We start from the raw sequence: 26,461 nt of genomic DNA on the forward strand, positions 1-26,461 counted from the left end.
GGTCAGGGTACTGCATTCAAGTAACTTCTCCGATTCAGGGGGAGTGGTGCGTTCTTTGTGTTCGAGTCGCTCTTGTTTCACTGTCATCTTTTGGCCTAGCCATTAGCCATTACGCAGGTTTAAACCTGGCATGACCACAACGCCCAACAGCATCACAAAGAAACAAGCGCTGTATTTGCGGAGCGACCGACGACCTCGAGCCCCTTGTGATCGTGCTATAAATAGCTCTGCATGCAACCCCCTTAAGCATCGCGGGTTGCCAATTTCTGCAGATAAAAGCCAGAGTCGGGAGTTAACATCGTCCCAGAAGGAAATGGCTACAAGTGCGCGACCCCCCCTCTCCGCTCGAATCTTTTTGCTAGCTTTCTCCAATAAGAAGGAAAGAGGGAAAGAAATTGCCGAAGATGTCAAGGATAGAGGCGGTGACGGGGAGTTGGCCTCAGTTTTGGGACGCCGAAGTGGCGCGCGTGATCTCTGGGCGTTTACGCCTCTCTCCCTGCGGTAGCGGTGGTGGTGGCGGATGCCTGTAATTGCCAGCGCCCTTGAACGCAGTAGCAGCGCCCGGTGCCGAGTTCCCAGGGGCCGAAACTTCCCGAGGCCAGTCGAATCGGACACGAGCGGAAGCACACGGCGTGAAGGCTGTGCGCTGCACAATTGCGACCTTGCGGGACCGCCGCGCGGCGTCTCGCTGACGCGGCCACTGTATGGTACGTGTAGGCTCTCCTCACCGGTACGGGCCCACACACGCCATGCAAGCAGCGCACGCTCGGGCTCCTCTAATTTCCTTCTTTTTTTTCTACCTCAATCTCTTTCCTGGTTCGTTCGTTCTCGCTTTTATCTCCGCAGTCTGGTTTGTTTGACTGTTCGCTGGCAAACAGGAGCCTGGCGGATACTTTCACCGCGCACTCCAGAGTTATAATTACGAGTGAGCTTGTAGAGAAGGAAACAATGCGACAATGCGAGGTTAGACGCTGCAGCCATTTTGAAAGAGAGCTCTATCTTTTTTTTTGCGCTATATAGCACATCTGTCGCAAACTTCTTTCCTTCTTTGCATTCTGTCTGTCTCTCTCTCTCTCTCTCTGTTGTGTGTGTGTGTGTGTGTGTGTGTGTGTGTGTGTGTGTGTGTGTGTGTGTGTGTGTGTGTGTGTGTGTGTGTGTGTGTGTGTGTGTGTGTGTGTGTGTGTGTGTGTGTGTGTGTGTGTGTGTGTGTGTGTGTGTGTGTGTGTGTGTGTGTGTGTGTGTGTGTGTGTGTGTGTGTGTGTGTGTGTGTGTGTGTGTGTGTGTGTGTGTGTGTGTGTGTGTGTGTGTGTGTGTGTGTGTGTGTGTGTGTGTGTGTGTGTGTGTGTGTGTGTGTGTGTGTGTGTGTGTGTGTGTGTGTGTGTGTGTGTGTGTGTGTGTGTGTGTGTGTGTGTGTGTGTGTGTGTGTGTGTGTGTGTGTGTGTGTGTGTGTGTGTGTGTGTGTGTGTGTGTGTGTGTGTGTGTGTGTGTGTGTGTGTGTTCACCAGGCGCCATTAGCATACTCAGTGGTCAGGGAAGGAAGTAACCGCGCACCGCTAGCGTAACGTACACCTCGTTAGCTTGCGCTCGGGAGCTCAGAAAACCGGTTCAGTTTTTTAAACGCAATCTTCCTCTCTTTGACTCCTAGCTGCAAAGATGCCGAGCCTGCCGCCTTTAAGAATCAAACAGAAAATAAGGCAAAACAACACAACGAAAAATTTAGAGAGGAAAGCGCTCGGCCGCCGCTGCCGCTTCGCTTCTATAGTAGTAGTTGTAGTAGTACACCAATTACTCCAAAGCCGGGTGCTCCAAAGCGAACTTCTTATTGCAGAGCCCTTGGGTCTGTGCAGCAGTCATCTTCATTTTCCCATGACTAATCGGCGCGCCAAGCAAGGCACAAACGCTCGACGTTAGCGAATCGCGTTCAAGTTGCACTGCCCCCATGTGTGTGCGTGTGTGTATTTGTGTGTGCGTTCACACGTGCATGGCAAAGCCATAAGTGCTCAGAATGCGTACAACCCGTGGCCGCACACGGCCAGTCGGCGATCAGCGCAGCGCGCCGCCGGGCTTGACGCAAATAAACAAACGCACAAAAGAAACTCAAATATGCGTCGGCCACCAAGCGAGCACCGGTCGAGGGCCGTTCAAATAATGGCGTCCTCTTCCACACGCATGTGAAAACAATCCGCAACCTCCGCGTCGGGCGCTCGCTGGGCGGCAGCTTGACGAACCGTGAAGCGCGATGAAAGGGAAAAGAATTCTTAAACGGGCCGAGGATACAGGCGGAAATCTAAGGCGGCGCGAAGACGGACTAAAGAGCGAGGAGGGGGGGGGGGGTGGGGGGGGGGGGCTGTACGTCCGAGCTGTCCAAGAACAGTAGCGAATGAAAAGCGGGAAGGGTATAAAAAGAAAACATTCGAGTTTAAATATGAACGGACGTTGCGCGTGATTAACTAGGCCACGATGAAACAGCAAAAAAATATAAGCTGGGCGCTCACTGCCTTTCTGTCCTGTCACGTTTGCCCCGTTCATATTTACTCTTTATTATGAGAGCTTAATGCCGGACACCCTGACCCACATTTGGGACCGTAACGCTATTCTACTCACCTTTGTTTCGCACCGGGCTCATTACTCTTCTTTTGACGCGATCTAAGTTAACGAGTAAGTGATGGGATGCTGGCAGCCAGCCCGGAACAGAGGATACGTGCAAGTTCTTTCTTTGAAAGTTTCTTTTTAGCGCACTTAAAAGAAGTAAGTAGGCTGCATAGCGCATCGGAAACCGATAATACGAGAAGTTATTTAATCACTGACTGGGCCGACAGAATCCAGTATCGAAAGCAACATGAAGGATAATCAATCTTTGCTGTGCCCACGGGGAAGAAGCGATGGAGAAAAAATAATGTGAAATAACAGACGAGTGAATCTAGTGGGTATACACTAGTCAAATAAGGACAGATAGATCAAATAAGAGACATGCTGAGCAAGAGCCCGATTAAACCGACAAGAGGCTGAGAGGATTAATTAGGCTGTAGAGGGCATGATATGTGAAAGAGCAAAATGAAAAGACGAGAAAAAAAGAAATAATTGAATCGAAACAGCGGCCGCCGGAGTGCGCAGTCGGATACAACTCAAGAAGGAAGCGGCCTTTCCGCTTCAAAGGGCCCCCTTCCAGCCAATGGTGTCGGCCGATTCTCATGAACATGCTAGCGTGACAGTACAGGCAAGGGGCCATCCCCGAACATGGAGGGAGGGGGCTGTCCCTTTCATCTACCCTTCTCCGGATTGCCATGCTAGCAAGATGATTATTACTGCCCGACGCCATTGGCTGGAAAGGAGTCCTTTGACGAGGGAAAAGCCGCTTCACTCTTGAGTTGTATCCGGCTATAGTAATCGCTCGCTGAGGAGAATATGTGACCATCTTTTCCACAGCTGAACCGCAGTTCTCTTGAACAGCGCCTCCAATTAAACAACCATATAACGGTCTTGTTTCTGTTCGTGCTCCGGTCGTTGACAATGCTAACTGCACCAGATAACCCACGGACACAAATGCCTAACCGCGATTTTATACAGTTCGCTAGCTAACAGTTTTGCCACCAGGCACGTGTGAAACACGACGAGGACGGTACAAATGAAAACGCAAAAGGAAAATTAGGAAAGTTCTGGTTCACGAAAGTCGTTCGTCCACAGCTGAGAAAGCTCGTGACGAGCGCGTCCCGAACTCATTTGATGAGGGCCCCTTCTCGGCTTGTGACGAGCGCCATCACACGTTGAGTGTCTGTCGAAGGGGCGCTTATCACACGACGACCGAAGGAGCTTGCCCTGAACCTCCAACAACGAAATTTCGGTGCTCCCATTTGCATAACGTCCCGTCGTTGGCGTTTCATTCGCTGTCCGAGCCGGTGCGCATACTCAACCAGTCCAACGGAGTCATGTAATGGCGCCGTCTGGTGGCGGGTATAGTCGGTCAGCCAGCCTCCACGCTCCCTTCTCGCACATCGGGCAAGCGGCAAAGCGCCTTTGCTCCACCCCACTGTGAGAGCGAGCGACGGTGTCAAGGCTCGCGAGCGCGCGGCGGCGGCGTGTATGCGCGCGCGAGGGCTCGAGTCCCCTCCTCCGCCACCTTCGCGTCCAGAGATCGGCCGGGCATCGTGCGCGGGCCGGCTCGCCGCGCGTCCATTGTATTCTAATCGGAAATCGCCGATTGAGAGAATTGCCCGCGGGGGAGCGGCAACGGCAACACAACGTGGTCCGCGCAGCCGACGAGGAGACGAGGCTGACGCCCCGAGGAAAGTCGCCAGCCGCTTGGCCCACAGGGTGCACACAATGCACGGTTGAGTTACGTCCTGTTTACAAAACTCGCCCGCAAAGAGAAGAGGAAAAGGAGGGGGGGGGGGGGGGGGGGGTGAGATGTGGTCGCTGGGAACCGGCACGCGCGACGGGTGAGCTGTCAAGAGGCGCGGGAAGCAACTTCGGCAGGCAGGTGTGCGTTTTAAACCGAGAAGCAGCCGTCTTTGCTTATTTGTTTTTCTTCCTGGCTAACGCATGTCGACGACAACAAGCGATCGCTGTGTTGAACAGACGCCTGCGGGTATTGAACACAGCACGTTCGATTACCCAGCGCAGCCTCGGTGCCCAGTGCCCGACTGAAGTCGTGTGCAGTACGGTAGCGCTCACAGCCTTGTTATGCCGCAGGCGTTTATGTATTGGAAACCTTTTTTTACCGCAATGCCCGAGGTGCTAACCAGCGTTTACCCCGCGCAGGCTGTGCGCCAGGAGGCGACTGGTTCTGCAGTGCGCCAGTGAGCACTTCAGCTCACCTTAATGCCGCCAGAGTTTTCCACAAGCGCCAAACGTGCTGAGCGAACCTCAGCGTATGCATATTGGATGAAGCGAAACACGCAAATGAGTTCAACATGCCGATGTTCTCCGTTTTGCGATCGGTCCTGGTCGACTATAGCTCTTATGGCGGTCGTACACTTTTTTCTTCATGTCTCAGGCCTTCTTTTGTGCTTCCCTGTATACGGATTTTGCTATCTCGCCTAGAGGCTTCTGTGGAGGTCTGCTCGTCAGCTATAACACCCCAACAGACATGAACGAGGCCCAACGCGAGCGGTCAGACGCTTCGCCTTTGCGAACTGCGGCGCCGCTTCTGCCGCCGCTGCTGTTTGCGCCCGCGGCAGTCGTCATTCCAGTTGGTCGACTAAAGGTCAACCAAGGTCGATTTTCGGCCGGCCAGCGCTGTGAGCTTAGCCTCGGGCCACCAAAGAAAACACACCTTCTGGCGCTCGCAGTGCAGCGTTTCGTCTTGTACGCATTTTCATTACTTTTTTTGTTCTTTCCCGTCGTGCGCAGACCTGTATGTATACACGTGCGCGTGCCCCAGAGCCGCAGACCCTAAAGCCAGCGGCGAGCAGCGCAAGCTTAAGCTACCTGCGTTCGCTCCTTTACCTGCTTCTATATTCCTTCTTGTTTTCCTAGTTCTCCTGTTTACGCTTGTTTTCTTGCTTGTTTTCATGCCTTCACCGCATATCCGCTTAGTGTACACGTGCGGCGAGGAACGTGCGCGCTTATCGAGTCGGCGGAGGCCTTGGAGGATGACTGCGCATGTAAAATCGCGAATTACCGATTCGGCGACGCTTTGGAATGCACGTGCATGCGCCGTGTGCTATGAACCCGACCGCACACCGCGGGTGGGGGACATGAATTGTGCTCCGCACAAGCCGCTACAGACAAATACAAGCGCCTTCAAGCACACCGACCGCGGACTGTTATCGACCAGCACATGTAGGTGGGTGGCATTGAAAGAGGTACCGACAGCCGTATGTATATATACTGTAAGGACCACGTCCGTCGTCTTATGTGTTGGCCCCCGGTATGCAGCGTGCTTGCATCCGTATATCTTTCCCCGTCCGCACTATCTATGTCTGCTTAGAATTCACTGCCACTCGCCCCTCATGGTCGACTGTTGCATGATTTAGCCAGCGCACTTTATCTCGGTCGCGGTGTGCTACAGCCTGGGACGGTCACTTCCAGCAATGGCATGCACCAGGGAATAGTGCAGGCTAAGCTTTCGCCCACTCGTGTAGAAGTAGCCGCACCGGCTTTCGTTAGAGCACGTTTGTCAAGGCGCAACCGCAGTGGAGCTAAGAGTTCTGTTGAGGCGTGTTTCAACAGCACCATGCAGCGACAACACGATAGCACTCTCACCTGATACGGTGTCCCCTTTATCGCCACATTGCGTTTGACACACTCTTCGAGAGCGTGTTAGCAGGCAGGTTACGTTGGAACTCTGCACCCTTCATTCTTTTAGTTTACTGTTAGCCTGGCACGGACAGCTTAGTGCTCTTTGTAACGCTCGCCGAAAGTTGACAAATATGAGAAGGAACAGGGAGCTTAAAGTTAAACTGATGCCGACTGCAACGAATGTTCGTTCACTGCGCCTAAAAGAAAGTCTTTGCTGATTGAATGTTAGCGCAGAGCACACCCCTACACCTCTCCCGCATTGTTGTAATTAATACTTTTGCTCTATACACTTACTCGAGGAGAGATAAGCTTTACCCAGGAAACAATTAGGAACGCGGCCCCAGATGCTCTAGATCGAAGTACACCAAAAGTAAAGATAACCCGAGCAAGCCGATGTCTTCCTCTAACCGAAACATTTAGGCGTTGTTCGTTAAATGTTCAGCCATCGTTAACTTTCTTCCGGCAAGTCCGTATCGGGGAACCGAAGCTCTGCTCTGTTTACGAGTGAAGAAAAAAATAAACGGAGCTCCCTGGCAGCCTGCCCTCTTGAGATCACACGCACTGCACAGAATGTCTAATATGCATATCGGCGGATCGCACGTGCATTCCTCTCGCGGCGTGGGAAGGAAGGACCCCGCCGTCCGACGCTCGTGAAGAAGGGAAACGGGGCACAATATCAACGGTCCTCGGAAGAAAGAACACTGGGGCAGGCACCGAGGAAAGGGCTGTATTACGCGCTGAACGGGGAAGAAAGAAAAGAAACGAAGGAGGAAGAAAGGACGGTGGAGAAACAGAGAGAAGGAGGGGGGAGGGAGTCCACGGTGGCCTTGTTCACTCCCAGGTGGCAGCAGAGGCGGCCAAGCACAATGATATGGGCCCAAGAGGGCGGACTATGGGCGAGCGACCGTTTCGTTAGAGCAGGAGAAAGAAAAAAACATGTTTCTTTTTAAAATTTCTGTGAAAGAAGAGAGTCCGGCGCGGCGCTCAGATTGAGACGCGGGGACGGCGCGATAGACAATATCACCGGTGGAACGAGCAAGCGCTCGCGTGCGGCGCCCACATTCCCACGGTCTCGCGGCTGGCAGAGAGCGCTCGCCTTCGCAGTGGGGACAGGCTCTGTCGGGGCCCACCCAGCCCAGGCGGGCCGCCAAGGCTAGGGGTCACTTTCGCCGCGGCGCGAGCGGTTGCCGCTGCCTGCAAGGGCAGCGCCGCGCGGCATCACACAGGAAGGATCGAAAACGACGGGAATTAATAAAGAACCAAGAGAGGGCGCTATCGCATATGCGCGCACCGGAGAGCGAGGGGGCCGGGCGGGGATTACGGTCAGGCAGCCTTCGCACTGTTCCCTTTTATTATTATTCGTCGACGACGGCCAGGTTGCGAAACTTCTCTCTGCTCAAATGTGACTGCGCGGACCTCTCTTGTTCGTTCCCCTCCTTGAATTGAGTACTTATAAGGGCACCGCGATGTTTCTTCCTTCTTTTTTTTTCTTGCCTTCACTGGAGGCGGTTGCGCGCGTTCTCTACAGATGTGGCGGTTCGTGGGAGCGAGCGCTGACTCACCGTCTTTGTTTGCGAGAGCGGTACTACAACCAAGGAGCCCAGTGGTAGTCGGAGACAAAAACGAGAAACTCGGTTTTGTGACAAAAAAAGAAAAGTCTTGCTGCTACCCTTAAAGCGAATGTACAGGAATCGCCACTACATCAGTGAGGAGAGATAGGGCACTGACAGACCTTCGATCACCGTATATTCGTTTCAAATACCTGCTGTAATTATGTACTCCCATTCTTTCGTTGGAATGAACACGTAAACTAGCCAAACTACGACCCATAGTCCAACCATGGCATATGGAACTTAAAAAGTTGATCACAAAAAAAAATTCCGGAAATTTATGAGCAAGGAAGGAGACGAGCGGGGGAGTGCACGCTTCGTCAACTAACGATTACTTGTCCTCGTTTCTCATGAACCCGCCATCCGCATTTGTAAGGAAAGGTTACAGCGAAAACACACGATGCGAGCGGCATGCCATTCACTGAGACGGAGCCCCAAGATGAATCAACGTCTAGGCCACTATATGTGCTCATATCGCCTCGTCTTTTCGTGAGAAGCCCTCGTACATAAAAGCGGAGACAGAGAATTCACCACATCGACTCCAAGCCACGCAAGCATAGAACAACGTCGTCGACGGCTCAGCGATAGCCCCCCCCCCCCCACCCCCCCACCCCCCCGCTTTGTACCCCCGCAACCCCCTCCTCATCGAAATCTCCCGCTTAAACTTTTCGGACGCTGGCATCGCGAGGCGCCTTATCGCGACGAGGAACGATGGTGCACCGGGCGACATAGGTAACAACCGCCCAGCATTCGAGTCTCCGATACGAAAGTTATGGCTGTTGAATTCCCCCTCTCTTCCCCCCCCCCCCTCGTTTCCTTTATTTATTTTCTGTCTTCTTTAAAGAGGAACGCGCGCCCACACACTCGCAAGACGCGTTGTGTGCCTCTCCTTGTTGGAAGTGCCGCGCGGGTCGCGGATGTTTCTTTTCCCATCGACTTCCACGGGAGGAGATCGCGACGACGAAAGCGTTTTGTGTGCAGAGCCGGCAGGGCGGCGGTGTTAAGGTACACGGCAAGGCGAAAAGCGGTGCAGATAACGACTTCGAAGCGAATGTCTGAGGCGTTGCGTGTCTCGGCCCTCTCCGATGCGACCGCGCGCCTTAGAACGGGACAGCTTTGTTTTCTGGCACGACCGCGCGCCCGCACGTTAGACATACTACGTCAAGCTGTCTGTTTTTTTTATTCTTCTCTTTTTTCTTGTTCGCGCATCCGCAGTGCGTTCGCACGCAATTAACTGCACTGACACAGATCGCGACGAAACAAACGACCGGCGAGGGTGGTTTTACAGCGAAAGGCTTTGTTTGTTCTTCGCGATGCGATAGGTGTAGAGTATACATTGGAACCAGCTTGTCTCACTCGTTTGCGTGCAAAACACGAGCGCTTGTGCGAACGTGCACGCAGACGGAGAGGAGCGCACGAGAAAGCGTATTTCCTGGAATGTAACGCGAGGCCAGGAACGAAGCAGATCAGCAAATTTATGGCGACGTCTCGTATGCTGTAATAAAAATTCACAGCTGCGCATAATTACCCTATGTGTTGGTAATGCGATAGCTTCAGACACCGTTGATGCCTTTATGGGAAGAAACATCAGTTCCGGTCTGGTGACGTCAGTGCATTCAAGCCAATGCGAATTACCCGCTCTGGTGACGTCATTTCCTGTCAGCCAATGGACGAATTTTATGGGCGATGACATTCCCCCAGAGGAGGCTTTTAATGCTTTCGCATTAAAAAGCGAGCTTTCTTCCTGATATAACGGGGTTTCACAGCTTAACGGGGCCAAGCGCTCGGATTGCGAGGTCTCTCTTCTTAGACCTCACGGTACAACTGACTCTATTGCACGAGTTTTCGTTGGTTGACTGAAATCGCGACTGAATGCAACGATCATTTGCGGAGCTGGTTAAAGTGAGTTTATTATGACCTAAACACACACCGGTCAACACTATCGTATATGGTGAAGTTATACATAACATTAAAAAGGCATTAAATTAATGCGTTGTCAGCAATTCGTCAAACTAGAAATTCGCTCGCGCACAAAATCTGAATCGGTGCCGGTTCCGGAGGGTGTTACCCGCAAATTATGCATGCGTAACTAAGATGCACACACAAGCGCCGGTCACACTGGGCTAGTGTGAAGGAGGGCCCTGCTTGCGGTTGTTTACTGAGTGAGGCAATGCTTTCGGTAGGGTGAGTGGCGCACTTCAGGGCGTATATAGTTGAAACGCCGCAAGAGGCGCGCGGCACTTAGGACGTCGAATCAATCGCGCATTAAAAGCAGAGCGGACGTTCGCACACATCTCCGCGCGTCCCCTCGCGAATAAGAGGCCAAATGTCGGTCGAAAACAAATCGCATATCCCGGCAAGCAACGCGCACTTTGTCCTCGATCCCCTCCTAAAGCGAATGCGCGGCCTACCAACCGCACACCGCGTTATGCAGAAGTTTTCGCATCGACGACGCGGGTTACGACGAGACGAGCAAGGCGGGGCAGCAGAGCCATCAGAGACGAGTAGAATCTCACAGACAAACGACCTTTCAGCATCACGCGTACTTTAAAAGCCCACTGCACACACACGTACAGGCAGAAGCGACGCTCACAAACCAGAAGCCCAGCCCAAGAAGGAGCCGAGCCCCCTCGAGCCAACAAGAAGAATGGTCGGGCCCTTCGTTCCCACGTTCCCCTTGCCTCCCGCGCCGCCAGCGAGGGCGGAATCGCGAGCCGGAAACACTACACAGGCGAATAAAGAAAAGAAGAAACAAGAAGGAGATGACGTCGCCGCGGTTAGCCTTCCGCAAGGCGGCATCGAACTGTGTCTGCGGAGGTACAGCGATGCCTGCTCAACGTAGACAACGCAGTGCGGAGAGAGAAAGCGAACCCCCTCTCCGCTCGTTTCTTGTCCCTCTCTCAACCTGATCCTGGCGCAAGCCCGCCGAGATGAGTGCTCGGAAGAGCGGCGCTGGGCGCTTTTGTTCTCCATATGCGACGCAGCTGGCTTGTGGCGGAGAACACAAACGGCTCGACGAGATGCAGCTCTTGCAACTGGCTCGCGTTGCGTCTCCTTCTATTTCGACCGCGCCACATGCGCTGGCTGCTTCCCATTCAAAGTGTACGAGGCCCCGTGATTAGTGGCGGCCGCTTTTGTGTCGGTCGACTTTGTCTTTATGCAGCCGCTGGCCGGAAGGCCTTCGGTCGTCATGTTACACTATACGGTCGCCAGAAAAAGGCGCGTCATTCCAGCCGCCACGTTGGTTGTCTTACGTACTCAGATCTTTCTAGCAGACACGACTTCAATTCTCTGCTCGTGTCAGGGCTTGCTGGTGCGGACTGTGAGTGTGTTGTACCGATGCCACGTGAATTGCACGTTCTACGAGCCTAATTTTCTGCAGAATTGGGCTGTGCCATGTCAGCGGGTAGTAAAGAAACTTAATAATAATAGTTGGTTTTGGGGGGAAAGGAAATGGCGCAGTATCTGTCTCTTATATCGTTGGACACCTGAACCGCGCCGTAAGGGAAGAGATAAAGGAGGGAGTGAAAGAAGAAAGGAAGTTAGAGGTGCCGTAGTGGAGGGCTCCGGAATAATTTCGACCACCTGGGGATCTTTAACGTGCACTGGCATCGCACAGCACACGGGCGCCTTAGCGTTTTTCCTCTATAAAAACGCAGCCGCCGCGGTCGGGTTCGAACCCGGGAACTCCGGATCAGTAGTCGAGCGCCCTAACCACTGACCCACCGCGGCGGGGCTAAAGAAACTTAAGGAGGCCGAAATTATTTCATCGCACCCCAGCTCGGCACCTCCTTCGCTTCCCCACCTTGGCTCCTACCTTAGCGGGGAAGCTCTGGCCTCCACGGACTGCGATAATTACCAGGTCTGTCCTTACATTTGCGTTTACATTTTTCTGCTGTTTTCTCAAGCAAGATGCTCTGCTGCTGCTCCCAGTCTAACGTGGCAATGCGGCAGTTTTTTGCATTCGAAAGTAGAATTTGAATTCGGGAGGGTCATCAAAGCGAACCACGGGAATCACGGCAAATAATGCCTTCATTTTCCCCTTTCATGCATTCTTGAAAGTTGTATCCGCTCTCATATATCCTACATGACCTATAGCTGTCGGTAAATATGTGCGATCTTAAGGCGGTCCACTCTATTAGTACTGACGGCAGCGGGCGATCATAATGTGCAGCTCATTAAGACGTCAATACGCAAGCCTCCTGCTCACAGATTCGGAAGCAAGAAAACGAAAAGCCTGGCACGGAACGCGGCCGACCCAGCGACAGCCGACCAGTTTCCGCACGCAGCGCAAGAGACCGGTACAGATGCGCAGAGGCACGTCCACAAGTCACACCCACGCCGCTGCGTTCACAGCAAGTAACCACAGAGCCAAGTGCGGAGGTCTCGGCGGGACTGCCTCCATTCATAACGCCAGGGCAGCAAAGAGTGCACGGAGTGTAGTACACAAGTGTGCACGCATTTTACTAGCTCCGACGGCGCAGCGAACAGGCTCAAAAATTTAGAACCTCACTCCGTTCCTTTGCCACGCTAGAAACTGCAGCGGGTATAAAGAAGGTTGGAGGGCGATGCACAACGAAGTCAAATGAGCAGAGGAGGAGAAGGGGCGAGAGAGACAGGGCGGAGTAATATTGCGAACGCGGGAGTCGGGAGGGAGGGAGAGGGAAGGAGAGAGAGATAGCCGAGCAGGCGCGTGGGACTGGCCAACAGCGGAGGTACTCCGGCGAGCGAGGTGCAGCCGCGTTCCCTGCTTCCGACGGCGGGCTGCCCTGATGTATGGGGCTGTCCCAAGCGGCGGGCGGAGGTCGCCCAAAGGGTCGCCTCTTCCCGCGCGCTTGCGGCGGCATCGCCGTTGCCCTTCGCCCGATGGTCGCTCCTCCGGCCGACCTGGCTAGCCGCCTCCGCACATAGCTTGACTCCGACGAGGACAAAGCCTTTGCTAACGCTTGTATCGTGCGAGTCACTCGGTTAGCATCTCGGCTACTTTCGTCCGAAGAGGAAATCTGTTCTCGGCACAAAATTAAAACGCCCCCTAACGATGCTGTCGAGGACAAGGCGGGTTAAGAGATATGGACGGTCTTCCCGGCGAAACCAACGTAAGCCAACTGAACTCCTGATGTGGGGGTGGGCGGGGCGTGAAGGGAGATTAACGTCCGTTGATTTTATACCAGCGCCTCTTGAAAGGTTTTCAGCGAAATATATACTGCAGAAAAAGCTGAGTTGTTCGAAGAATTTAAACCCCATTTTCGTAAAAAAGAAAAATAATCACCAAGACCACCAAGGATGGTTTAAAACTGCCGAAACAATGGGTCATTCCTAACCGCAGGCTCCACACAGACACAGGAGAGACGGCAAAAGAAAAAAAAAAGAAAGCAGCGAGCAACAATCGAGAGGCAAAGGCAGATCAACGACGAGTGCACACACCCTATGTTCGGCAACTTGTATATATAATATACACCCTGTGTATACAGTGCCTCTAGATTAAAGCGCGTCACGCGAGCCCCAGACGCGGGCCGAAGAGGGACGCCCTGTGCGGCCTTCCATTTCTCACGCCGGGGCTACACAGCGCAGTCGGCGCCGTGGCGAGATCCGAACAGCCCGTAACTCAGGCCGTGGTGCAGCGGCGACCCGAATAGCGGGCCGCACATCAAATCCCCAGGTGCGAAAGGTCACACAACAGCATCCACAACCGCTACAGGCGCGAACGCGCCAACACGCACGAACAAAAACCTACACGCGCGAACGTTCCGAGGCATGCACGTTTGGCGAAACGCAGACGCGCGCACAGCTCCCTCGTCACCCCTCCCAACTCGTTGTTTCTCCGACTTCGCGCGCCTAAACGCACCCTGGTGTGCGCGCGCTCACGCACGCACGTACGCACGCACACATGCATCCATCCCGTGGCTTGTCTTTAATGTAGGCCTTCGAACTAGAGGGCCGGGTCACGCTGATCCGCGGTACCAACGCCGCGACCTCGACGTGACCCCGCAGGAAGTCACCCACACAACATCCATCATGGCCCCCACGCCTCCGCACACGTCCAAACTTAACGGTGCGCACGTGCGCGCGTTCCGTTAGGCAGTTTAGTAATGTGCGTTCGATCCCGTTCGCGGACAAGCGTGTCACATCGGCTGCCGTGAGCGCTCTTCCACTGCTGCCGCCACTACTGCGTGCCAGAGAAAGACCGTGGCCGCGCCTAAAGGCGTCGTGGTATACACACGAGGAACCGAAACGACGCCTTCTCGATAGCGCGTGCGTTTTGCTGTGCGCTCATGACGTTCTCTCTTTCTCGCACGCTGAACGCGGCGTGGCTCTGACGGCATCCTCCATGGTTCGTCTGCGGCCGTGGCGGCCCAAAGGATTGTCCACGGTCGTCCTCCGTTCGTGGGTGGGCCTTCGGCTGAGCGCTATTAGCGCGGCCGCTCTTCGCAACCCTGCCCGAGAAGATAAACAGTGTGACAGAGTTACCCACTTGTTTCTTTTTTTCTGTTCTGTTTGTCGACAACTGTGACGAGTGCAAAAGGAATGCCGCGAACGACGTGTGCCGTGTTCCCCTCGGACGTATAGCGGCTACAGACATGCGGGTATACTCGAAGCCGCAGGGACAAGGACGGGCCCTTCACGCCGAAATTCGCAGTAGTAAGCTTGCTATACGGGAGAGACACAGAACACTTGAGTGAGCGCGTCTTTTTCCGCACGACCGACCCCGTAAAATACACGGAAGTGGACTTAACTCGTATACAAACTGTCTGCTCCGGCCAGGACGGGAGAAGACACGGCGACCGCGAACGAAGGGGCCTATTTCAGATTCGATAAAAATGAGTACACGCGTATAGAAGGAGGAGAGATGGCCAGCTTGCTGGCGTACGTGGAAAACAACGCCTATTTACAACCGCGACGACAGTTCCTGACTTTATGCGGGGGGTGCGGGGTTCGATCCCCAGTGCCGCCGGGTACCCACCGGTGATGCAGTGGGTATAAGCTTCCCCTCGCCTGGTGCTCGGATAATTCAGGGTGAAATACTTGATAAATGGGTCTTCGACCCCATCTTGAGCAAACGAAAAAAATACCTCGTGTCATGGCACTCTTTGGAAGCAGACGCCCCTGCGCCACACACACACACAAAAAAACATCACTACCATCATCAAGTTCCTGACTCCGCTTACGACGCCTTCCGCGCACCTTGATCAGATCGCGAAGTTTTGGAGAAATGACGCCTGCAACCAGATATCTCGGCACCACATAAGCCGGCAGCTGCGCGGACAGCAAAACAAGCAATATTTCTACCACGCCACATGCTAGAGACAGTGAGCAACATTTAGAAGACACCCTCTGTCCACTACCTCCCCATGTGTTTAAAGCTTTCGCCCCACGCGCGGGAGCATATAGAGAGCTGCGTGTCCGCGCCAGAGAAGAAGTACCGACCAAACAACGACGCAAAACGAGACCCCAGGCGTCGGCGTGCTCGCATATTTCCCGCCGCAAATAAACGCGCACGAGCTCAGCAGCCGCTGTTTAGTACACAATCCTGCGCGCGGCGTCGTACGTTCCTCGCCGCGGGGGCTGTCCGCCCTCCCAGGGAGTCCCGCGGCCTTTGTGCCGAGTGTGTGTGTCTGTCTGTGTTTGCGTCGCCGCCGGGGCAGCGTAAAGAAGGACCTCCTGTCGACACAGCGCATCGCAGGAAGGAACGGAGGCCCCCCGCCGAAACACGGCCGGAGTGCGTGAACATTTCGCACGCTTCTCCGCTGCCGCTCTTTGGCACGAGAGGGCCAGTCTAGAAGAAGAAGAAGAGCTACAGAATGTACGCCATATTACTTGAGGAGAAGAAGAAGAAGAAGAAGAATGTACGCGACGCGCCGCTGTACTATATACGCCGACAAGGGGAAGCAGTGGGCGGGCAAACGTGGCTCCTTGTCTTTCGCACGTTGCCGAACTTGACTTGGGCAAACACTCTCGTCTCCTGCGCGCTCCCTTCTTCGCTCGCACCGGTCTTCCGGTAGCTTCCCATGACGTCGTCGTCGACGGGTGGTAAGTGTAGAAGGCGGGCGGCGGCGAGATCTAGCTGTTGCTGCTGCTGCTGGTGTTAGCGTAGTCGGTAGCTTGCTGACTTTGTTCGGAGATCGTCGTCTCTATCTTTGCTTATTTTTTTCCCCTTTTGAATTCACAGAAGCAGCTCGTCTTCCTCTGCCCCTGTGTCTCCTGCGCCTCCCGTCGCGGTTCCTGTGGTCGAGCTCTTTCGTCTGACCCTCTCTTCGTCGAGTGCGGAGGTGCGAACAGGGAGGGGAGGGCCCGTGGGACGAAAACTGCGCGTCCAATTCTCGCCGAGCAAACACGTCCACTGACGTTTTTGCGTCACCGCAAACGCGCGCCAGCCGCTCCTTATTCGGTCCAGCGCGCAATGTGTAGACGCACACCTAAGCTGCGAGGCGAGGTCAATTGAGCGGGCAAACTGCAGCCTCTCCCGTGCAAGGTGCGGCCTCCAAACTTAATCCGCTCAGCGCAAGAGAATGGAAAAAGAAGCGGCGAATTAAACGAAACACTCAAGCAACAACCACGAAGAGACAAGAACAGTTTGCCACTCCAAACAGGTGTGGCTCATCCGGCCGTGTACAGGTGTTGAAGCCGCACTGGCGCGAGTTATGATGGCAGACACGAATTGCTCGGCTGCCGGTTTTACCCCCCCCCCCCCCCCTCGCCTCTGTCGCAACCGCTTCCGTTGTCCCTTCGCCATCCCCGCGCCATTCGGCATCGATTTTTCTTTTCCCTGCCTTATTACTCATTCGCTCGTTCCTGACGGCAGCTCCTGCTGCTTTCTTGCTGACGCGCGATACACGTGCACGCTCGTAGCTAGCGCATATAATTGGCCGTGCTTAACCCAATGACACGTCTCCCCTCCCTCCCCCTTCCCCACATTTAGCTTTCGCGAGTATAGCGCGTGCGCACGTCTCGGCAGATTGTTTTCCGAAGGAAATTCCGCAGAAGGAAAAAAAGCGAAGGGCGGAAAAATGGCCACCGAGGGCGGTGGTGCGCAGCGAAGACACAAGGCGTGATCATCGAACCGGCGGTCGCCGAGCACTTTGCGCCATTAGCCGGCGAATGCGCCATTCCGCGCAAGACGCAATACGGGGAAAGTAAGTAAAGGTCACCCTTCGGAGGTGGGGACAGCCCGAGTAATCGCTCCTGCTGCAGCCAGCGACTCCTCGGAAGACCTTGAGTCGGCGACAAGCCGCGACGCAGCGCGCAGTGGCAGCTATAGAGGCCGGATGACGTAAAAGAAGCAAAAAAAGAATGCTATATAGTACGGCGACGCGAACGCGAGGCACGGCGTACCGGGAGCATTTACATGCATGCGCCAGTGGTGAGTGTGGTGGTGCCCACAACGGGTGGAACCGCGTGGTTGTGAGACGGCGTCACGACTCATTAGTATTCAGCGCGAGCAGTCGGGTAATTACTTGTCCTGTCAAAATAAAGGCTTGGGAAAGAGAACGCGGCGGTGGCCGCGCCTCACAATGCGCATCAACGCTGAGAAACTAGAGAGACGGTATCCTTTATGTTCGGGGCGCTAGCTGCGTATCTTATATCAAAGGGAGCACTGTTGTATACGCGAAGTTGATCACGCACCGTTGCAAACGAAAGTCGGTCACGAGTGAGTCGATTAAGCCGTACAGCGACGCGGCTACAGTGGAGGCTGCCGTCGCGTATTGCGCTCCGGTTACGGCGACTTTAACCCTGTTCATTTGATTACGCGCGCAGGCCTTCCGCACTGCCGGAAGACGCGGTCGATTCTCCCACAGCTGAGAGTGTTCACAGTGCAAGGTTTTTAAGCTCTTTAGTTGATCGCTTTCCCTCAAATGAATGATCAAATAAGCGAGAAGAAAGCTAGCATTAAAATAAATGAACCCACCAGGGTATACGTTTTTGCAGCATGTCTTTCAAGAAGAGATAAACCACGCGGATCAGTTTTTTAATGGTTGCAACGGCAAGACGATCGATGACCTTCTAAGCTCATTTGCATGCTATTTGCCGTCTCTCTTCATAAAAAACAAAAATCTTTTTTATACAGCAGTGTACGGTAGTTGCGAGGGCGGTGACCGTGATGCACGATAATAAAGCCACACGGGGCATATGTACGCGTCCGCCCAAGACGCATAGTACGCCAGTGTGCTCGAATCAGCGGGCCTCTATCAAGCAGTGTACTGTGCGTATACAGATCGCGGCGCTTATCTCAGCCATCCTCGACGCGGATTGTCCCATGCATATATACCACCGTTTCTCATCGCGCCGCCACCGCGAAGAACGCCACGCCGGCAGTCGGTCGGTCGGCTCGTATATAATCGAACTGCGGAGGCCTTGAGATGGCCGCGCATGGACGCCCAAGCCCCCCTCCGACCGACACGGTACGCGACCAGCGCACACGCCCACCCAAGCGGAGCGCTGTTGAGAACGTCTCAGAGCGTGGTTTCTCTGGCTACCCGCAAGGCCGCATACGCCTTGGTTTGCACGTGCTTTCATAGGGAGGGAGACACGCATGGAACGGCAGAACGACTAACCGCGGAAGCGCGTCAACTTCGATTTTCAAACTTGGGCTTCAGATTACGCAAAAGGCGACCGTGCGCTGTGCGACGTCAGTGCACGTTAAAGACCCTCCACGTGGTCGAAATTATTCCGCAGATCGATCCTTCTCGTTTCACTCCATTCTTCCTCTCTTCAGTCCCGGCTTGGTTGAGGTGTCCATCGAGAAGTGAGACAGTTAGCGCACCTTTAACTTCGTGATGACAAATTTAGTGCATGAAGATGCCCGGGTTACCAAGCTGCGGCAAGCTTCAGTAAAGTCGTTTGTCTCGTGGTATGAATGACGATCGCCTTTCCACAAGACAGCAGCGCGGTACGCTACGTAAATTGGAGCACGAAGATGGAGTGCGCGGCGCATGCTATCACCTTCGATTAGGACACCGGCGCGGATTCCAGAGCGAAAACTTACCTTCAAATAACATCGTGCAGCTCTTCAGCGCAAAGCCACTCGATGCGACAGCATTTAGGTCCCCCCTCCCCCAGGAATACTGTCGCCCTTTGTATTAGTGTGTTTAGTGCCCAGGCTTTCAGCGTACAAGTCCAGTGCAATGTCAGATGTTCACTCCCGTGAACACCCACGCCCTACAGCTCCTGAATGCTAACACATCAAAAGGTACGCAACTGGTCGAAGCCGCCATCATCGCCACACCGTGTAGTCGCGTGGTTCCCCCATTCTTCTCCTTCGTCTTCCCGCATTGCCCGTTTGCAGTGCCGCCTCTCAGCCGCGCTGACACTTTCAGAAACAAAATGACAAGCGAAAACGGTAACTTTCATGCAGTGACGTTCACCCGGAATTGTCCACAGTGAACGGCTGGAATCCCACAGCACTCCAGTAATCAGGTGCCGTGTATTTTGTAACCAATTTTTTCGGGTTTCATTTTCTTGGTTGTTCCCCATTAGCCAGACTGGGCGGGCGAATGATGCTGCGTGTTTAAGCGCCCAACAACTCATCTTGCTGATGACGTCAAAAGTCACAGCTACCAATGGTAGACGGAATAAACAATGAATGGGGAAAATAATCATTGCAGAGCACGGCATCGCGCTTTACTCCATTTCAAAGCAAGCGCCAGTGAGCACTTCCATGTGATTCAGGCTCCGAGGGAAGTGGGAGATGGGGCCGAAGCTTTTAATCTGCGTCGCACCGAGGCTGAGCCATCGAGGCATGTCAACGCAACTTTCGCCGCAGCTCGAACATCCTTTAACGCAGTGCGTAGCGTGTATGCGCACCGCGATACGGATCGGCCGCATCGTCTCTCGACGAGCAAGCCCTGCTGATGGCTTCTCCGCACCGTTTCCTCCGCCAGCCCCATGGGACACGTCGCAGGCACGCGTCCTTCTTCCCCTCGCTTCGCTTGGATTCCCTAATGACGCGTCGCTTCGCGAGGGTGTGGCTGCCCGTCGCTGCCGATTGCCCAGAAAGCGCGCGTCCACTCGGGGCAAGGTCGGCTACTGATTGTGTAAGCGCGGCGGTGCGCTGCCGCCGCCGCCGCCGCGACGGCTCTCGCTCCGCGGTCGGCGACGGATCGCCGAGCACGCCCAGAAGTCGCCCAGATGTCAGGGCCGAAAAGCATCGGCAGGAAGGTCGGCGAAAAAGAACATTGCTGAAGTGGAAAAGAAAAAAGAAAAGCCAGGGAGCACACGTCGTCGTCCTGGACGAGCATGCAAACCAACAAAAGCCTTTTCTTTCCTGTTATCGAGGGGCCGGGGGTAATACATTAGCCCAATATTTTTCATTTCTTTTTTATTCTTTCCCTCGTTCTTCTAGTCTGTCCTTTCCACACTCGAGATCACGGCCCTGCCCGTTCACGGCTGGCTGGCTGACTGGAAGGCCGAAGGAAGGCGCCCAGCTTGACGATTCTCAACTACGCTCGCTCGCGCGCGCACCCGCCGCCCTTCTTTTGATGATGTGTGCATGCTGCTCTGCCAACCCGACACGAATGGAGAATGCGGCCACCGCTGCTGGCGATGCAGTCCACTCCTCGGCCGACGGAGAGGGGCCCGCCAGTCACCGCCAGCGCGATTTGGCCGGTCCGCATGCAGCGGCGGAGAAGCGACGAATAACTATCGCGGTAGAAGAAAAAAGTAAATAGAGAAACAAAGGAAAGGGCCGAAAGTAAATGAGGTAAGGTGAAGGACACTGATTTTTCTCTCTTCCTCCTTTTCTTACGACGTGACGTGACACCCTTCAGGGAAGGACTGTCAATTGGCGTTTAGGAAATTCCGGGTGGTGACGCACATGCACGGTGAATGCATTTAGGCGCTTTTCGCCATGCAGGCTTTTCCGCACACAAAACTGAACAACTGCCAAAGAAGGGCGTATTCGAAGGGAAAACGGGGAGTGTTAGCAGCCTCACCACCTCACATGCTTCATTTCCGTGCAGCTCATCCTGTGACGAAGGGGCTGCTTATATTAAGTTCCTGAACAAATAACGAAGGCACGGCATCGAAATATCTTTATATTACCGTGCTTCCGTTTGGTTGAAGTAGGTGAAATCTTTCCAATATTCTTTAAATCACAAACTATCCCAGTGTATTTCAAGGAATGATAGCTGGGCATGTAAGCGAGGTGGGTAAATTTCATTCATTAATAATAATAATAATAATAATAATAATAATAATAATAATAATAATAATAATAATAATAATAATAATAATAATAATAATTGCTTTTGGGGGAAAGGAAACGGCGCATTATCTGCCTCATATATCGTTGGACACCTGAACCGCGCCGTAAGGGAAGGGATAAAGGACGGAGTTCATTCACGATTTTATTCATTTATCGAGTGCACAGGACAAGGAAAAGACACTTCTACGACGCCCCGGGGAGGCTCTGTCCCCTCAATGTTGCAACGGCCCATCGCTGCTTTCAAATTTTGCAAGACCCTGTCTGTATCTCTCCAGACGAAAGACCACGTGCGACGATACAGACCGCGATGCAATAAGGTGTTGAAAAGAGCAAAGAACGACGCCGAAAATATCTTCGAGCACAGAGCTGCTAAGACACTTGTTGCTTCTCAAACCTGTGCCCGCAAGGAAGCGACTGCGATCAAAACAAGTCTTCCTTCAATTGCTATTGCACTATACGATTGCTACAGTCTCTCAGCATCACTACAGTCAACAGCGTGGTGGAAGCGTATACCGCTTAAATGCTCTTGCGCACATCGGCATGTAAATGATGCCGGAACCAGCTGAAGATTGGTAGCTGCACAGTTCGAGGCGCCATGGTTCGCGGGAAGACGGAACGGAAATACGGGCCGACGTACAGATATTGCGTTGTTGTATTGGAGAAGAACCAGGGGGCGAGCATACGCGACCGTTTAGGCGTCCAACAACCATGTAAAAGCACTCCTGCGACACATTCTTATCGTCTGCCTTGCTCCTGAATGCTAATTACCCGAACCATCATGGTTCTTTCCTTTATGCGTTCTTTCGGTACACCCTAACGCTGCCTCACCGTGCCCGGTCGAATCAGGATCTTCTTTTCGTATGCAGCAAGAAAATCCGACAGTAAAGAAAAAAAGAAAATAAAGAAGGCTTAGGAATGCTCGGTAAACTGCTCTTATTAAAACTCTAGAACACGAGTACAGACAGAGAGACACAGCGAGAGAGAGAGAGGCTGAATCGCAGTAATTAATGGAACGTCCCGTCGCGTCATCCCCACCCCTCCCCCTCGGCACATTTCCTAACACTCGACTCCACGCTTAAGCGGCGACACACCAATTAGCCGCGAACTGCACAGAAGACACAGAGACCAAAGTTTCGTAGCCAGTGTCGCCGGCGGAAAGTCGGCTGAGTGAGGAGCACGGTAGGGAAGGGGAGGAGGAGGGGGTGGGTGTTGTACGACGAAAGGACAGATGCGGCCCTACACAACCTCGGAGGAAAGCCGCGCCGTGTCCTCGACACACGCAGACACACGTGCACACACGCACACACACACAAGAAAACCGAAGTCGCGCGACGACGGGAGACACGTCGCGGGCGCTCTCGCATGGGGCAAGCCAAGATCGATGGAAGTTTTCGTGTGGCAAAGTGCGCTTTTAATTACAGGTTCTCGCGATCGCGGCATGCGTCTGCGGCAGAGCAAAGTGCGGCGGCGGCGGCGTCTCCCAGTCGCGACACTGCGCGGGATAAAGATTTCGAAAGGCGAGGAGGAAAGGGAGAAGAAGAAACGAGCGAGTCCGGCGAGAAGTATGTAGGCGGCCGACCAGCCGCTCGCGGGCAACGACAACGGTAGAGGGAAAGAAGGAAAACGCATGTTAATGAGAGGCAGAGAGAGGGGGCGAAAGAATGACAGGGCAAGTATGCCCTCCGCACCCACTAAACCTCTCTGCAAGGTCGCAAAGTAAAAACCTAAATGGAAGGACGCAGTGACTGTCGGAGCAAAATGTTAGGAGGGAGAGAAGGAAGAAGCCATAGGTCAGCACACCGGCGACCGTTGGAGCTCGGCTCCTCCTACGGCCAGGTCGCAGAACACGTCGGACACTACGCACACACACGCAGGTAGCCGCCACCGTGGCACGACGTATAAATATACCGGCGCGGCTCCCACATGCAGCAGCGCACAACCGCCGCCGTGCCCCCACCGCGTAATTTGAGGTTCGCCTCCCCCCCACCAACTCAAACGCGACATTCCTTCGTGGACACGCGTCGGGCCATTAACGGACGGTGCCGGGGCTTGGCCCCGCCGCGACCTGCTGCCGCATGCCAGTAGCGTAGAGAGCCACGAAGGAATGGCATGGAATGGCAGAGGCCCTCGGTAAAAACAAGAGAAAGCCCAACGGCTCGACCCCTCTGCCACCTCCCGGGGGGGACAATAGGGCAGGCAGTCCACTCTCTCTCTCCTCTTCCTTCCACTTTCCTGAACGCACCGTGGTGCAGCAAGGTGCGCAGTTTCGGCGACGTCGTTTCGCGCGAGCGTGACATTGCGTGTGACCCAGCGGTTAAACTGCCGTCGTCGTATGTGCGGGGCTGCTGGGTGTGTGTGCGTGCTTTCACATACGGACGGGCGCGTGCCTGCAAAAGCGTCCCGCTGCCTCGGCCCTTTCACTCTCAAGGCGAATGCCTTTTGTTCGGCGCGACCAGGGGCACCCTTTTCCGAGACGCGAACGGTGAGCTAGCCGTCCGCGTGGGAAAAATAAAGAGAAAGTCAGAGGAGGATAGAGCAAGACAATACGCTCCTGAAACGGATAAGTTCTGGGAAAAGAATGCTCTAACCACTTTGCAGTTTTATCGCTTTGATAATCGCTACCAAGAGGCGATTATACCAGCTAGCGACCGCAGTAATTTCAGTGATTGCCAGTTATCCATCTTAATAAATGAAGACAAGAGGCAGAAAATGACAAACGACGAAGAAGGGCGGATTGTAAAGCGACTAACAGAGACTAAAGTGAGGACGGAGATGAACGGATTTTTGTAAAGTGGCCAACGTACAAGTTCCGTTCGATTGCTTTCTGAAGGACGACAAGCTGAGGGAAAATAAACTCGGCGGCAGAAAGTTTCCTCAAGATTGCAGAGTCACGCGTGAGTGATGGATTCGGCGTTTCCTATAGTCGGATACAAGTCAAGAAAAGAGCGCCTTTATCCGTCAAAGGTCCCCATTCCAGCTAATAGCGTCGGCCGATTCTCACGAAAAGCTGCTAGCGGGAGTAGCAAGGCAATGCAGGGAGTGGTGCGAAAATGCAGAGAGGCGACTTCCCCCTCTCATCTGCCATTGCCTATACACTGGCACTATAGCGGGTTCATGAGAATCGGCCGACGCCATTGGCTGGAAGGGGGTCCTTTGACGGGGAGAAGCCGCTTTTTTCTTGAATTGTATCCGACTATATAGTTCATCCATCTAGGACGAAAGCGGGCCAAGCGGTACAAAGTAACCCTGGCAAAATAAGCAAAACTGTAACGCACCGCCCACGCCTAAATAACGCGAGAAGGACCAGACAAGAGTAAGCGCAGCAATTCATACAGAGCATCAGCGAGCCCGCAACACGGTGATGCCGGCACTAATGCAGCCAATGCTTAGTATCCCGTGACGACATCCCTCTTGCGTGACACTGCCGCAGCGCGCGCATACGTGCCATTCGTCACGCGCATGCGCGCAAGCGTAACGCGCGCCCACCGTGTCCGCGTTACGACTGCGGCGCGCTATACCCGTCGCCACTGCGCGCTACATGTTACCGCCCACCGGACGGTCAGGCCTGGAAACGCGTGAGCCGCATTTAAACAGTCGGGGTGCTGAATACGAACGAAGCAAGGCTGGGCCCATTCGGTCACTGAAAATAGAACCGCTGGCTGTAGACGACAGGCACCGGCGGGGAGCGGTCACCCGAGCGTGTTCCTTTGCTACCCGCAGCCGCGTAAAGGGAACCACTGGTCCGTTTAGATTCCGCGGGAGGGCCGCTTATATCCACTGTCTCGGGGCGCAGGCAAGCGGACAAGAAGAGTAAGAGAAATTTCGCTACAACTCGGGTAACGTTCACGAGAATCGCATGCACGGCACCTCTAATCGTATTTTTCGTTCTGCGGCATTTGTTGCTTGTGAAGAGGTTGGCGCGCTGACCGATAAGTGCTTTGCACTTTACTTATACTTAAGGCAGCATACACGAATCATCTAATATCCTTAACTCTTGCATGAGCATACGAGAGGAGTTCGGTACAATTACTGCTCAGCATATTTGAAATAGGTCAAGCTGCCTCAAAGGAGTACTTCACTCCAACTCGCTCGCTAAGTCCACTTCCCCCATCTGCTCTTTCATTGCCACGTACAGTCATAAGAGCTCGTTACGTCACGGGCCCCAGAAGCACTGCAACAGTTGCCTTGCGATGTGGCCTGGCCTCGAAGACTGTACAAACGTAATTTTTTTCAAAAGTTCCAAGGCCCCATGCCTTGCCGCAGGGCCTTGTGGATCGGAAGTGCAGTACCACTGTCAACCCTGAGTTAGTTCCAGTCGTAGTGTGTGCCTGGTCTCTCCTCTGTCCTTAGTCGTTTGACTGGTTTATTTGTTCAAGGCCATGTACCAAGTGACCCAGATCGTCATTCTTCTCCAATGCAGTACCACCCCTGCCACTTCAAAACTTTAGACAGTAGGTTAGGAGGAAGCTCCCCCTGCCCACCACAAATTTGGTGCGCCAGGGATGACAAACAAGCCATTCTCAATATAACTCAGAGGGAAACTCGGCGTCCTGCAATTTAGAATATTTGCAAAAGGACGGTGCACTTTGCTGCGATCTTTTGCAGCGCGAAATCGAACTCCGCAATAAAGCGAAATAGCCGTCTTTCTTTGCGGGACAAATCTTCGCCGTCTCCCAAATATAACCGCGACGGCACCGATTTCTCTCGGCAAGAACGGCATCGCGTAACGGCAGACCTGTCCGCCACTTCTGGGGCGCGGTGTCATCAGGGAGCCGCGACGCGCACTAAAAACCGCTTCTATATGGGTAGCATACATAAGCGCCATCTATAGCCGCACCACACCAGAACGGGCGAAATTTGCGTTCACTCAGGCGTTCGAACTGCTGCCGCGGCGACGACAAACGAGGCCTGGCGCCTTTCGTCGCCGCCATTGTGCCGCGGCCGCTACGAGCGTTCTGGATAGAAGAACGCAATAATGAAAGAGCGCGCTCGGAGCGAGCACTCTGCGTTGTTACGGCTCGCGGAGATGATAATGGCGCCGCCGCAGTCGGCGTCCCAAACGAGGGGAAATTTAGAATCAATGGACCGTTGCCGTCGGGTAGACAGACGCACACACGGACGCGACGGCTGGAACAGAGGAGGGGGGCAGTAGGAGGGAAATCTCCGTCTACTGCGCACAGTCGTCCCTTCTCTCCCTCTGTCTTTATATCCAGCGCGCTCGCTTTGTATAGTGTGCACGGCGGCCGGGCATGTCAACCGAGCGGAGTTCGTCCGTAAAAAGGAATTGTTTGCGCCGGCCTCGGTTTGGCCAGACCGAAGACCACGCTCAGAAGTTAAAGCGAATGAGATTTCTTTTTCCTCTCTCTCTCTCTGTAAAGAACGTTCTGTTCGGTGCCGCTGACGTGAACTCGAT

The 26,461-nt window shown here is 54.0% G+C and overlaps 1 protein-coding gene across 2 annotated transcripts in view; it reads right to left on the bottom strand.

Annotated features, from left to right (window-relative positions):
- The window catches only part of LOC144121464 (uncharacterized), a 400,927-nt gene that overhangs the window by 42,541 nt on the left and 331,925 nt on the right, over positions 1-26,461 (bottom strand). The gene's annotated exons all lie outside the window — the stretch shown is intronic.

This window comes from Amblyomma americanum, chromosome 2, assembly GCF_052857255.1.
Source record: "Amblyomma americanum isolate KBUSLIRL-KWMA chromosome 2, ASM5285725v1, whole genome shotgun sequence".
NCBI lineage: Eukaryota > Metazoa > Arthropoda > Arachnida > Ixodida > Ixodidae > Amblyomma > Amblyomma americanum.